Genomic DNA, 12,253 nt, shown 5'->3' with positions numbered 1-12,253 from the left:
GTGGATCCTGAGAAACTTAACAGAAAACCATGGGGGAGGGGAAGGAAAAAAAAAAAAGAGGTTACAGTGGGAGAGAGCCAAAGCATAAGAGACTCTTAAAAACTGAGAACAAGCTGAGGGTTGATGGGGGGGTGGGAGGGAGGGGATGGAGGGTGATGGGTATTGAGGAGGGCACCTTTTGGGATGAGCACTGGGTGTTATATGGAAACCAATTTGACAATAAATTTCATATATTAAAAAAAAGAGAATTAAGTTGCATTTTTTGCAATCAAGGTGCCTAGACTGCAGTATCTTAATTCTCTATAAAAATGTCTTCAATGATTTTTCTTTCTTCTCTCTCCTCTTTTTCTTCTGTATATGTGTTCATTTCTGTGTGTGTACCTCTCCATGTATGTGCACAAGTTCACATGTGTATAATAGTTTTCTACTGTTGCTATTACTAATTACCAAAAATGTAGTGGCTTAGTTAAAATTTATTACCTTTCAGTTTTATAGGTCAGAAGACTGGCAGGGCTCTTACAGGGATAAAATCAAGGTGTCACAGCAGGGCTACATTCCTTTCTGGAAGCTCTAAGGGAGAATCCATTCCCCTTGCCTTTTCTAGTTTCAGAGACATCCTACATCCCTTGGCTCATGGTTCTCTTCCTCCATCTTCAAAGCCACAATAGTGGATTGAGACTTTCTGATATTGCACTACTCCGACCTCCTCTTCTACTGCTCTCTTCCACTTTTAAGTACCCTTGTGATTACACTGGGCCAACCCAGATAATCCAAGATAATCTCCCTATTCTAAAGTCAGATACTAGCAACCTTATTTCCATCTGCAACTTAATTCCTCTAATCTAACGTATTCACAAATTCTAGGAAATAGGATGTGGACATCTTTGGGTAGCCATTAGTCTACCTACTACAATATGTATGTATGTATATATTTATGTATGTATGTACATATACACACACAAGAACTACTATGTATGATTATGTTTGCATATCTGTACATATATGTCTATATACATATATAAAAACATGTGTATCCATATCTGCATATATTTCTATAACATACAAACTTACACATTTCTTCTACTAGAATTTTTGTCCAGGAAGGATTCTCTTCTACAGAAACAACTTTTATACTTCTTTTCTCAGTTCAGAAAGGCTGTAAAATCCATCATATTGCCCCTACCTTGTTTTTCAAGAAGCTCAAAGTTAAATTTAAATCTCAGATGCAATAATTTACTCACCCTAGATAATCACTATATCTATTTATCATCGTTTACTTAACTTCAGATCTGAATTTGAAAGTCTTTTTTATAATTGCACTGTATTATATTCATTCCATATTGGAAACCACCTCACATGCATTTTTTGGAAATAGAGTAAGTTAAAAATTATAAACAATAACAGGAATAACGGAAACCCCAGGAAAGCGAAATGATAGCATTATGCATTCCTTAGTTCCATGTAGACCACAACATTAAAAAACAAATCATGGAAAGCTAAAACCATACAGTAATAAGACTCCAAGTCCCTGAAAAGGGAAAGAACGTTCAAACTAGCTTTCCATTTTCCATCAAGCTCTGAAGCATTCCAAGAAAATCAAAATGTGATAATCCCAGTCAGATAGAGTATCCAAAAGAAAAAAGAAAGGAAACTTTCCAGGAAGAAATGGAGCCTGAGTGGCTGGATGCTCTCACTACATGGAAAGCTGTGAACTGCCCCAAGTCTTGCCACTCCCTAGACAGTCATCCATTCCTCATACTCCACCTGAGAGGCCCACAGGCATTTTAAAGGATTTTCGACGAGCCATTGAGCATGAAATACTTCACACACATGAAAAGCCCCAGGCCTCCTGAAGTAGGTCTCCCTTTTCCTCCCCTGCATGTGGGTGATCCTGTTCCTCTGTGGGGACCCAGGGACCTGGCATGCATCAAGGAAAGGCATATAGCCAGAAGGGTCAGGAAGGAGGCCACAAATGTGTATGGAGAGAAGAAGCTCTGACTGCCACACTGCCCACCCAAGAGACCAGCTCACCTCCTTGCAAATGCCTCCTTTCAAACACAGGAGACAGAAGTGAATTCAAAATCTGGCACCAAAATCTACCAGCATGTGGGCAAGTCACTTAAGTTTCAGAAGCTGGTATCCTTGTCTCTAAATGTCCACCTCCCAGATTCGCCATGATGGTGAAATGTCACGGGGCGTGTAAAGTGCCTGGCATACTCTCTGACATGGTTACTGCTCCATAAACGTTAGCTATAGTATCGATGAAAATAACAACAAAAATTAATAATGCCCCATCTCCTATGCCAAAAACACAGTATATACTGGGGTAGTCCAACAGGGTCTATTTGCATGCATTCTCAAAAACAAAGCTCTATAAAGAAATCTGGTTCACAGAAAACAAAATAGCAAACATTTAATCTGTAAACAGCCTGCAGCAAGAACGCCCATCATTTTTTGCATGGTGTACTCTGTACCTGTTATTGGACCAAGCAATTTTTATAAAGAACTTCACATAATCTTTAGAACTATTTAGACTTACTAGTTTTGAACCTGAAATTACTGATCTCAGTAAACTGAGGCCCAGAAGAGTTAAGTACTTATCTATGACCACACAGCCAGTGAGGCGCATTTTGCTCCAGGACTGACTGTTTGAGGCTAGAGCTGATGCTATTGACTTTGTTGAGTTTACTACATCTCAAAGAAAAATGGAGAATCCTACCAAATTGCCAATCTTTTAAATGCTTGATTATATACTTTCCACAGGGTCTCTCCCCAGACTAGATCTCCCCTCACTGAATTTGTGTTCCTTACCTTGCATCTCAAATTATGAGCCAAGCGCCTGTTTGTTTTACAGCTTCTGCAAGATCTCCAGCAGAATGCTCTGGGACCCAGCTCCAAAGTGTCTTCCTCTGTAAATTCAGTTTTCTTGATTCCCTGAGGTCAGCTGTTGGCAGGCAGCCCAACGTCTGAATGATGAAGGCAGAGTCTTTTCAGTTCCTTTCTATGATGGCACCATTTTTCTCTGGCTCCTCCCTCCCTCCCAGAAAACAACAACACTTTAACGTTGGCTAAGAACTTCAGATCAGCAATCAGGCAAACTTGGTTTCAAATCCTGGATCCAACATTTATTAAATGTGTGACTCTGAGGAAGTTATTATGTAACACCCACTTGTAGAATGTAGGTAATAACTATATTTATCATATTGATTTCTTGGAAATATTAGACACTTAAATAAAGACTAATGTATAGGCTTTAGCATAATACCTGCACAAAGTTAGCATTCAATGTATGTAAGACATTATTATAACTCATCACAATTTTAATGTTCGATGTCTACTTTCCTCACAGACTAGAAGTGCCATACTTATTGTTGTGTCCCTAACCCCATCACAGTGAACACTTGTAGACTGAATGAAAGAATGCTGTGAATGAACCCTTTATCAGGCAGATCACAAGCTACACTCATACTCCCTCAACACTCCCCCAAGTGATGATCTAATGAATTCCCCTACTTGGGGATTCCTAACCTTTGCCTCAAATGGGATACTTGAGGGAGCTACAGAGAGATGTAGAAATATTTTTTAGGAAGCTTTCTACATAAAGTGCCGTATGAAACCTCTGCACTACGCTCTTTCAAAAACACTTAAAGATCAACGCTATTTATCTTGGCTTCTAGAGTCAGACTGCTGTTTCTTTGACAGTTATAGGACACAGACCCTGGGCCACATGGGACCCTGGTATATTCTGATTATGTAAGTATTTCCAAAGCCTTCCTTCCAAGGAGGCTTCCTTTCCAAGGGGGTTTTAGTATCTGCTTCCCTAGCCTCTGCTGTGTTGTGGCCACTGAGTAACCACTCTAGTGAGAGAAAATAAACCAGAAGAACAGAAAGAAGTGAAAAGAAGAGGAACAGCCAGTGTGGACTGAGTTTGGAAAGTGAATACTAGGAAGTTTTGAGAAAGGATTACAGGGGGCTGAAGTAGCTGCCAAACAGTAATGTTTGAGGTACTGTGAGATGGATGGAGAAAGTATTTTAAGATAGTTTTCTATGTGACAAATAAGATTCACCTTTAAAATCTCTTCACTTGACTTTAGTACACATTTAAATAGCTTTTCAAGAATTTTTGAGATATCTAAGTTGTGTTTCTTTTGAATATGAAATAAGAGTATCCAAAGGGGTCCTGCTTTCCTTAGCTTTCATACACACCTGGTCAATGAACATCTATTACTATAAACTGGACTTTGTGGATAGGATCATTTCTCTTTTTTCAACACCTTTAACCATACACATCTTCACATGGAGTCCTGTTTATTGACTTTCTCCTTCAAAGCTGCCCTTTGTATCCATATTTATTTATTGCAGCTGTATTACAAGGGCTACTTGAAGAAGCCAGTAGATTATATCATACAGCACAATTCCCCAAGGATCAATTCCTTTTTAAGGTCAAATTTCTATAAAATTGCTTTCCATGCCTCCTTTTGCTGTGTTCTTGAATGAGTAGGCCATTGTTGGCCCACCCGATGTCCACAGAACAGTAACGAGTGTGAAGTTTGTAAGACTGAATGCTTCTCTACTCTACCATCTACTACCAGTGCAAACTTAGTAAAATCACAGAAACTCTCTGTGCCTCTTAGTCTTTACTGTTGTTGTTTTTTTTTAATTTTGAAAAATCTGTATTGGATTTTAAATAATACATGCTTACGGTAAAAATCTCTAACAATGTGAAATTATATATAAAGTGAAACTCTTTTCTCTTTCCATTTCTCACACGCCCACTCTGATAGAAGCTACTCTATACGGTTATCTTTCTACAAATTTTCTACGCAAATGTGTGTGAAACAGTATTTAATTGTTATAAATAAAAATGTGTATTATATTATATAGCATGCAATTTTCTTAAAAACTAGAATATATATCATATTCTACAACTTATTTTTCTGTTTTCAAATAGAAACATTAATAGAAATAGAGTTTTTGTGAGTCTGAAGTGAAACAATATATGTGAAAACACTTTGATAATTACAAGATACTATGTAAAGATATGATATTATTGTTACAACAAAGAGCTCTTTGCTCTTTCTTCCTGAATTGTACTTAAGGTGACCAGCTTTCCTTTTTCCTCCTGTTTTCTTAAAAATAAACTTTTTCCTAAATTCAAAAAAACACTATCTTTAAAATACATATATTTTATTATCTCTAAAATAATCACATATATTACAATCAATATGTGTCCTCACTTAACTTGGTAGTATTTTTTCCTACCTAAAGTGCCTCAGAATGATGGCATCCTAAATTTGATGAGTATGTACATCTCTTCTTCCCTTATTCAATTTGACTACAAAATTGGCACCTTAGCTATACCACATCATTTCCCTATTCCTCAGCATCTTTGTCCGTTAAATAATAGAAGTGTTATTATGAACAAAGTAAATAGTACAGATCATGGCTTATAATAGGTACTTATTAATTATAAATTTCATTCCTTCCTTTGCCCCTCTAAATTAAGTGCAAAATCCTCAGGCTGATATATAGAACTAATCAAATCACTGTAAGTCACATACTTCATTCACCCTTCAATCAATATGTACCTCCTGTTCCCCAAATCTACTCTATACTTCTTCCCAGTCCCATCCCCCCAAATCGTCGTCTATCAAAATCTCATTCACTTCAATGCCAACACACGCAGAATGTTTTCTGTTACTGTTGGTGAAGATGTGACCTCTTCCATCTTTGAGTCTCTACAGCACCTTATTTGTGCTAAGTCATGCTTTCTTTACTTTCGTCTTATCCTCACCACCTACCTCCTAGAAATTCCTTTAGAACATACGAGTTTTTACCCTGTATACTCCATACACCCTATATCACATAAATTAAGTGTTCAGTAAATAACCTCTATATGGAAACGAAACTTCAATATTAATGTCTATGGTTATGAAGGATTGCTCCCAGGAAAAGCAAAATTTTCAGTATTTCAAACCTTACATAATTTCAAGTGTAATTTTTATTAGTCTGGAATTATATTTAAAGATAGCTTGTAGGTAAATATTCTCTTAACTTGTTCAAACCCTTTTTTAGGAAAAGGATTTTTAAACCCAGTTTTTATTTTATTTATTTCAAAGAAAAATACATGAGATTTTCCACATGTAAAATGAGATAAGTCAATTCATTAATTATAGTCAGTGCTTTGCCACTTCTCTGAAGACAAGTTACTTGAATATTTCTGAATGCGAATATCCATCTAATCTCATCCACCCTAGAATGATAACCACAAATCTTGCCCTGTTTAAACAAAAGCTATGACTGTAATACCTAGAATTACATACATTCACTAGCTACTAAAAATAGAAATGCAGCCCATCAGCCTCCCTTATTCAATACTAGTGGGTTTTTACAGGAAGAGTTCTTTTTATAAATAATGACACATACTTATCTTGCTAAAGTTGTACAGAGAAACAGAGACCTCCAGTGGCTGAATGACTTTATATTGAGAAATGCAAAATGTGAACAGCATAAAGCAGATGGAAAAGGCATAATGGATTATTCACCCAAGGGTTCTTCAGTCCAGCCTTTCTTTCCTGCCATGTATTTTAGTACTTCATCAATTCCCGTCCAAATGTCTAGGGAGAACTGTATTCTCAACATCACACTAGGAAATCATTTTCCCATCCAACAGAACTTGCTACTAGAAAGTTTACCTCATACTTATTTTAAATTATTTTTACTAAGTTATATTATATAAATTAATTTAAATCATTATACCATCTAATTATTCTCTATGGCGTTTCCTAGTTAGTTTCACTGCTTATAAGCACTGATACTTAAATATACAAAAAATTCTCAATTGATCATTGTCATATAAACTACAAAAACTATATATATGTAAGAAGAAAAATACAGTCATGGACAAGTATGACAACTTTTTAATAATGGAATTAATGCAGAAAAACAAGATTCTACCATAAAATATATTTCCTAAAACTAAATTTCATTACTTATATTTATTACATAATTCCATTAAGCTTAAAAGAATTTCCAAAGAGTGATTAATAAGATACATGCTTTAATAAAGTCAAAACCACAAAAATTGCTTGAATATAAATAAAGAAGGATATTTTTGAAGGGTTTGGAATCTTTAGAGTTAATAAGTTCTCAATAGTATGTTAATCGTTTGTCCCAGGAGATAAAAAAAAATCCATTGATTATCTTTTGTTGTATTTATAATATTAGCAGACCACATAGCTCCACTGATTCAGTGAACAAGGACTTGGCTAGGTGTTGAAGACATAAGGATGAATTCATTAATTTTTTAAATGATCAGAATCAGTTTTCAGCAAACACTAAAGTAGAAATTGAGATTCATCACTCACTCAACAAAAGGGAACAATGTATGTCAAATGCCTATTAAGATAGCCCAGTTCTAGCTGAGAGGTTAAAATAAAGTTGAAGAGAATAATAAAGAATGCCTTCCAAAACAATTTCTTCAAAAATATTCACACAAGTTTCTTTCCCCAAATCCCCATGCATGAAGGTCTTCTCTCTAAACACAGCTTTGAGACCAAATGCACAGAACACAAAATAAAAAGAAGTTTGGTTAATGTAAGATATTATCTTAAACACACAGAATTATATATTTGAGAATATTTATACATAAGACCAAGACATCTGAGGACAAAGCTACTCAAGGCAGAGGCCATGTCCAGTGCCAGGCAAATGGTAGTCACTCAATAAATGTTCTGTCAGTGAACACCAGGAATAAAGTTACATCACCCATCTCCATCTTTCCCAAACATGTCAAATGGATGAGTCTGTTATCCTTTCCTCAAAGCAACAGAGAAATATAATTTTTATCAATGAAATATCACATTCTATAAATCTGAATTGTAGTTGATGTCAACTACATTGGCTACTCAGTACAGGTGAACACTGTGAAAGCGTTAGAAAAGCCAATTCTTGATTCAGTGATGAAAACGAAGAAAGAGATGCCATGTTTTTAAATCCCTCTACTTGATGATGACCAAAACAAGACTGCTCTCCAGTCTTCCCAGATTTCCTTCTTGCTTTTGTCCTCTAATGGAAATACTAAGAGCACTAAAGTAAGAAAAGACGAAACCACATGGGGGGGGGGGGGGAGAGGGTAATAAGAAGCCAAAATAACTCTTATTCTGCATAATCTATTTCTAGACAGATGTGAATTTTCACCCAAATAACCAACCAATTCAACAGGCAGAATGGTCAAGTTCACTGTTGCAACAACAGGAAAGCAGATTTTTCTAATGGAAAATAATCATAAGATTCAAATAACTCTCTAGTCATTTAGTGAGTTATGACCAGTGATTCAATCAAAATGTGGTTTTCCTAAAATATCTTATTGCTCTTGGGACATCTGGGTGGCTCAGTCAGTTGAGCGTCCATTTCTTGATTTCAGCTCATGTCATGATCCCCAGGGTCGTGGGATTGAGCCCCACGTCCCGCTGAGCATGGAACATACTTAAGATTCTCTCTCTCTCTCCCCTCTGCCCCTCTCCCCTGCTCACACTCTCTAAAATAAAAAAAATAAAAATATCTTACTGCTCTTATTATGCCTCCTACTTCACTCTAAAGTTCTTTACAGCCATACAGATTTGCTGTTTTCCTGGATATTTGGAACTTAGTAAGGATGTTTCTGTCCTGTTATGTGATCTTAAAGTGACATATTTCTGGACTTGGTAAATGGTGAATGGGAACTTGATGTCCCATTTCTGAAGGACCAAGGTAGTAAATTGCTTTTCTTTTTCTTTTAACATCCTATATTTCATATTATATCCAATCTCTCTTGGCTATTTCTAGATCTTGATATTATAAAAATACAATGTGTCTAAAACTTCTCAATCATGACCTAAACATTTGGCTCATATGATATGGATGAAAAAAAAAAAATTGGGAGGCCAAAAAAGAAGATACATTTATAAGAAACTATTACCAAGGAAGCATTATCATTATCAAGGAATAAATTTTACCTTCTATTCCAAAGCACCTTGATAAAAATGCCCTAGCGGGGCGCCTGGGTGGCGCAGTTGGTTAAGCGTCCGACTTCAGCCAGGTCACGATCTCGCGGTCCGTGAATTCGAGCCCCGCATCAGGCTCTGGGCTGATGGCTCGGAGCCTGGAGCCTGTTTCCGATTCTGTGTCTCCCTCTCTCTCTGCCCCTCCCCCATTCATGCTCTGTCTCTCTCTGTCCCAAAAATAAATAAAAACGTTGGAAAAAAAAAAATTTTTAAATGCCCTAGCTACCAATGTCACAAATACAATTTTTTTTTCATTTGTGTGTGAAAGTACATGAAAGTAGGTAAGTAATATACACTAGTGGCTAAGAGTAAGGACCAGGAGATAGGTTTGTTCATTTACCAGTTGTGACTTTAGAGAAATTATTTAATCTCTCCATGCTCATCTGTCAAATGGCAGAATGAAACTACATACTTCATTAAAAAGATTAAATTAGGGGCGCCTGGGTGGCGCAGTCGGTTAAGCGTCCAACTTTAGCCAGGTCACGATCTCGCGGTCGGTGAGTTCGAGCCCCGCGACAGGCTCTGGGCTGATGGCTCAGAGCCTGGAGCCTGTTTCCGATTCTGTGTCTCCCTCTCTCTCTGCCCCTCCCCCGCTCATGCTCTGTCTCTCTCTGTCCCAAAAATAAATAAACGTTGAAAAAAAAAATTAAAAAAAAAGAAATAAATAAAAATAAAAAGATTAAATTAATATGATGCATATAAAGAACTTATTATGGTAAAGAACTTATTAGCATATAGTTATTAGTAAAGAACTTTATGCTTTACACACTACCTTTTTAAAATTTTTTTTAACTTTATGTTTTATTTTTTTTTTAATTTACATCCAAATTAGCATGATTTGAATCAGTGAAGCAATGATTTCAGGAGTAGATTCATTTTTTTGATAGAGACAGACAGAGCGTGAGTGGGGGAGGGGCAGAGAGAGAGGGAGACAGAATCTGAAGTAGGCTCCAGGCTCTGAACTGACAGCACAGAGTCCGACACGGGGCGTGAACTCATGGACCGTGAGATCACGACCTGAGCTGAAGTTGGACGCTTAACTAACTGAGCCACCCAGGTGCCCCAACACACTACCTTTTAAATTGTGCCTTTTTGGGCAAATTTTAAAGCAAGCTGCCTAGGTTAGGGAATGCATAATACACACTAAGAATGATCCAAACACCCCCCCCCCAACACACAATAATCATTCAGAAAAAAAAAATCCAGAGGATTTGAAACCCAAATGGAAAAACATTACAATTCCATAGTCTTTTCCTCATTTTCCCATTGTCATCTGTTGATCACCTTTTTCTTGACTACTTTTCCCTTGGCCTCCAATGAGAAACAGTTTTCCGGGTCTCCTCCCACAACTCTGCTGAAAGAGAGAAAGAAGATTTCTCTCTTCTTTCTTTCTTCAGCTCCTGCAATGTAGGTTTTTATGATCCAAATTTCATTCCATTTTCACCTCTTTCTAGAACTGTCTCTGTCTTGGACAATTTATTCAATCCCCTGTCTTCAGCTAACACTTCTATGAAGGTGGTCTCCAAATCTGAAATGCAAGTCATGCTCTCTCTTCTAAATTTCAGTTCTGTTTGTCCAGATGCTTCCTAAAACTCTCCACATGTCCCATCTGCACTTCCCACTCAGTGTATTTGCCTCCTTCTCCATCCACCCAGCTCCTCCCCTTGACTTCTCCATCTCTACTATGTGTGCCATCTTCCCAGGCACCAAGATTTACAATTTTGGCATCATCTCTCATTCTTTCTTTTCTTATCATCCATACTCAAGTCTTTGATGAATTCCTCAAATTCTACTTCTGTGATATCTTTGTAAATAAGACTCTCATCTTTGTTAGTATTTCCTCTGTCTTAATTTACTCCTTATTACCTATCATCCATGATATTGGTAAGGCCTCATATGGACATCCTGCCCTCAAAATCTTCCCAATCCTAATCCATTTTACAGTATATTCTTCCTAGTCACCATTCTCATTGAGCTACTTACCTAGCTTATTACCTAGACCAATCTCTTTCCCCTAGCATTCTCAGACCTCTCTGATATGGCCCATATCCTATTTCTCCAACATTACTTCCCACATGCTAGTCTCTTTTATGTTTTTTTAATTTTTAAAACAAAGTTTTTTGATGTGTAATTTACATATAATAAAATTCACTCTTCTGTGCCATTCTATGAGTTTTGACAAAATAGAGCATATAGTTATAGTAATGGAACGTCTATCACAATTAAGATAGAGAACAATTCCATTACTTTAAGTAATTCCCTACTGTCTTTACAGTCAATTCTCTTCACCTGTTTCCAGCCTTTGACAACTACTGATCTCATTTTTTCCCTATAGTTTAAAATTTCTCAGATCATCTACATGGAATCATACAATGAATATACAGCTATTTCACTTGTAATGCAGTTTATCCATGTTGGTTCATTTATTTTTTTTATTTAAATCCAAGTTAGTTAACATATAGTGTAAAATGATTTCAGGAATAGGATTTAGTGGTTCATTGCTTACATATAACACCCAGTGCTCATCCCAACAAGTGTTGTCCTTATTGCTCATCACCCATTTAGCTCATCCCCCCACCCAACACCCCACCAGCAACCCTCAGTTTGTTTTCTGTATCTAAGAGTCTTTTAAGGTTTGACTCCCTCTCTGTTTTTATCTTATTTTTGCTTCCCTTCCCCTACGTTCATGTGCTTTGTTTCTTAAATTCCATATATGAGTGAAATCATGTATTTGTCTTTCTCAGACTGACTTAATTCGCTTAACATAATACACTCTAGTTCAATCCACGTTGTTGCAAATGGTTAAGATTTCATTCTTTTTGAACACTGAGTAATATCCCACTGCGTATATATATATATATATACCCCATCTTCTTTACCCATTCATCAGTTGATAGTCATCTGGGCTCTTTCCATAATTTGGCTATTGTTGATAACACTGCTATAAACATTGGAGTGCATGTGCCCCTTCGAGTCGGTATTTTTGTATCCTTTGGATAAATACCTAGTAATGCAATAGCTGAGTCGTACAGTGTTTCTATTTTTAATTTTTTTAGCAATCTCCAATATGTTTTCCACAGTAGCTACACCAGTTGGCATTCCCACCAACAGTGCAAAAGTGTTCCCCTTTCTCCACATCATTGCCAACATTTGTTTCCTGAGTTAATTTCAGCTATTCTGACAGGTGTGAGGTATCTCATTGTGGTTTT

At 36.7% G+C, this 12,253-nt stretch overlaps 1 long non-coding RNA gene across 3 annotated transcripts in view; it reads right to left on the bottom strand.

Annotated features, from left to right (window-relative positions):
- LOC111560482 overlaps window positions 1–12,253 on the bottom strand; it is a 471,269-nt gene that overhangs the window by 400,666 nt on the left and 58,350 nt on the right. For all 3 annotated transcript variants that reach the window (XR_006597918.1, XR_006597917.1, XR_002742325.2), the window contains exon 2: window positions 2,812–2,966. This is a non-coding gene — a long non-coding RNA (uncharacterized LOC111560482). The remainder of the gene's footprint in view (window positions 1–2,811; window positions 2,967–12,253) is intronic.

Source organism: Felis catus, chromosome B2, assembly GCF_018350175.1.
Source record: "Felis catus isolate Fca126 chromosome B2, F.catus_Fca126_mat1.0, whole genome shotgun sequence".
NCBI classification, from domain to species: domain Eukaryota; kingdom Metazoa; phylum Chordata; class Mammalia; order Carnivora; family Felidae; genus Felis; species Felis catus.
The sequence above is the reverse complement of the archived record's forward strand: the minus strand, read 5'-3'. Positions and strand labels throughout refer to the sequence as shown.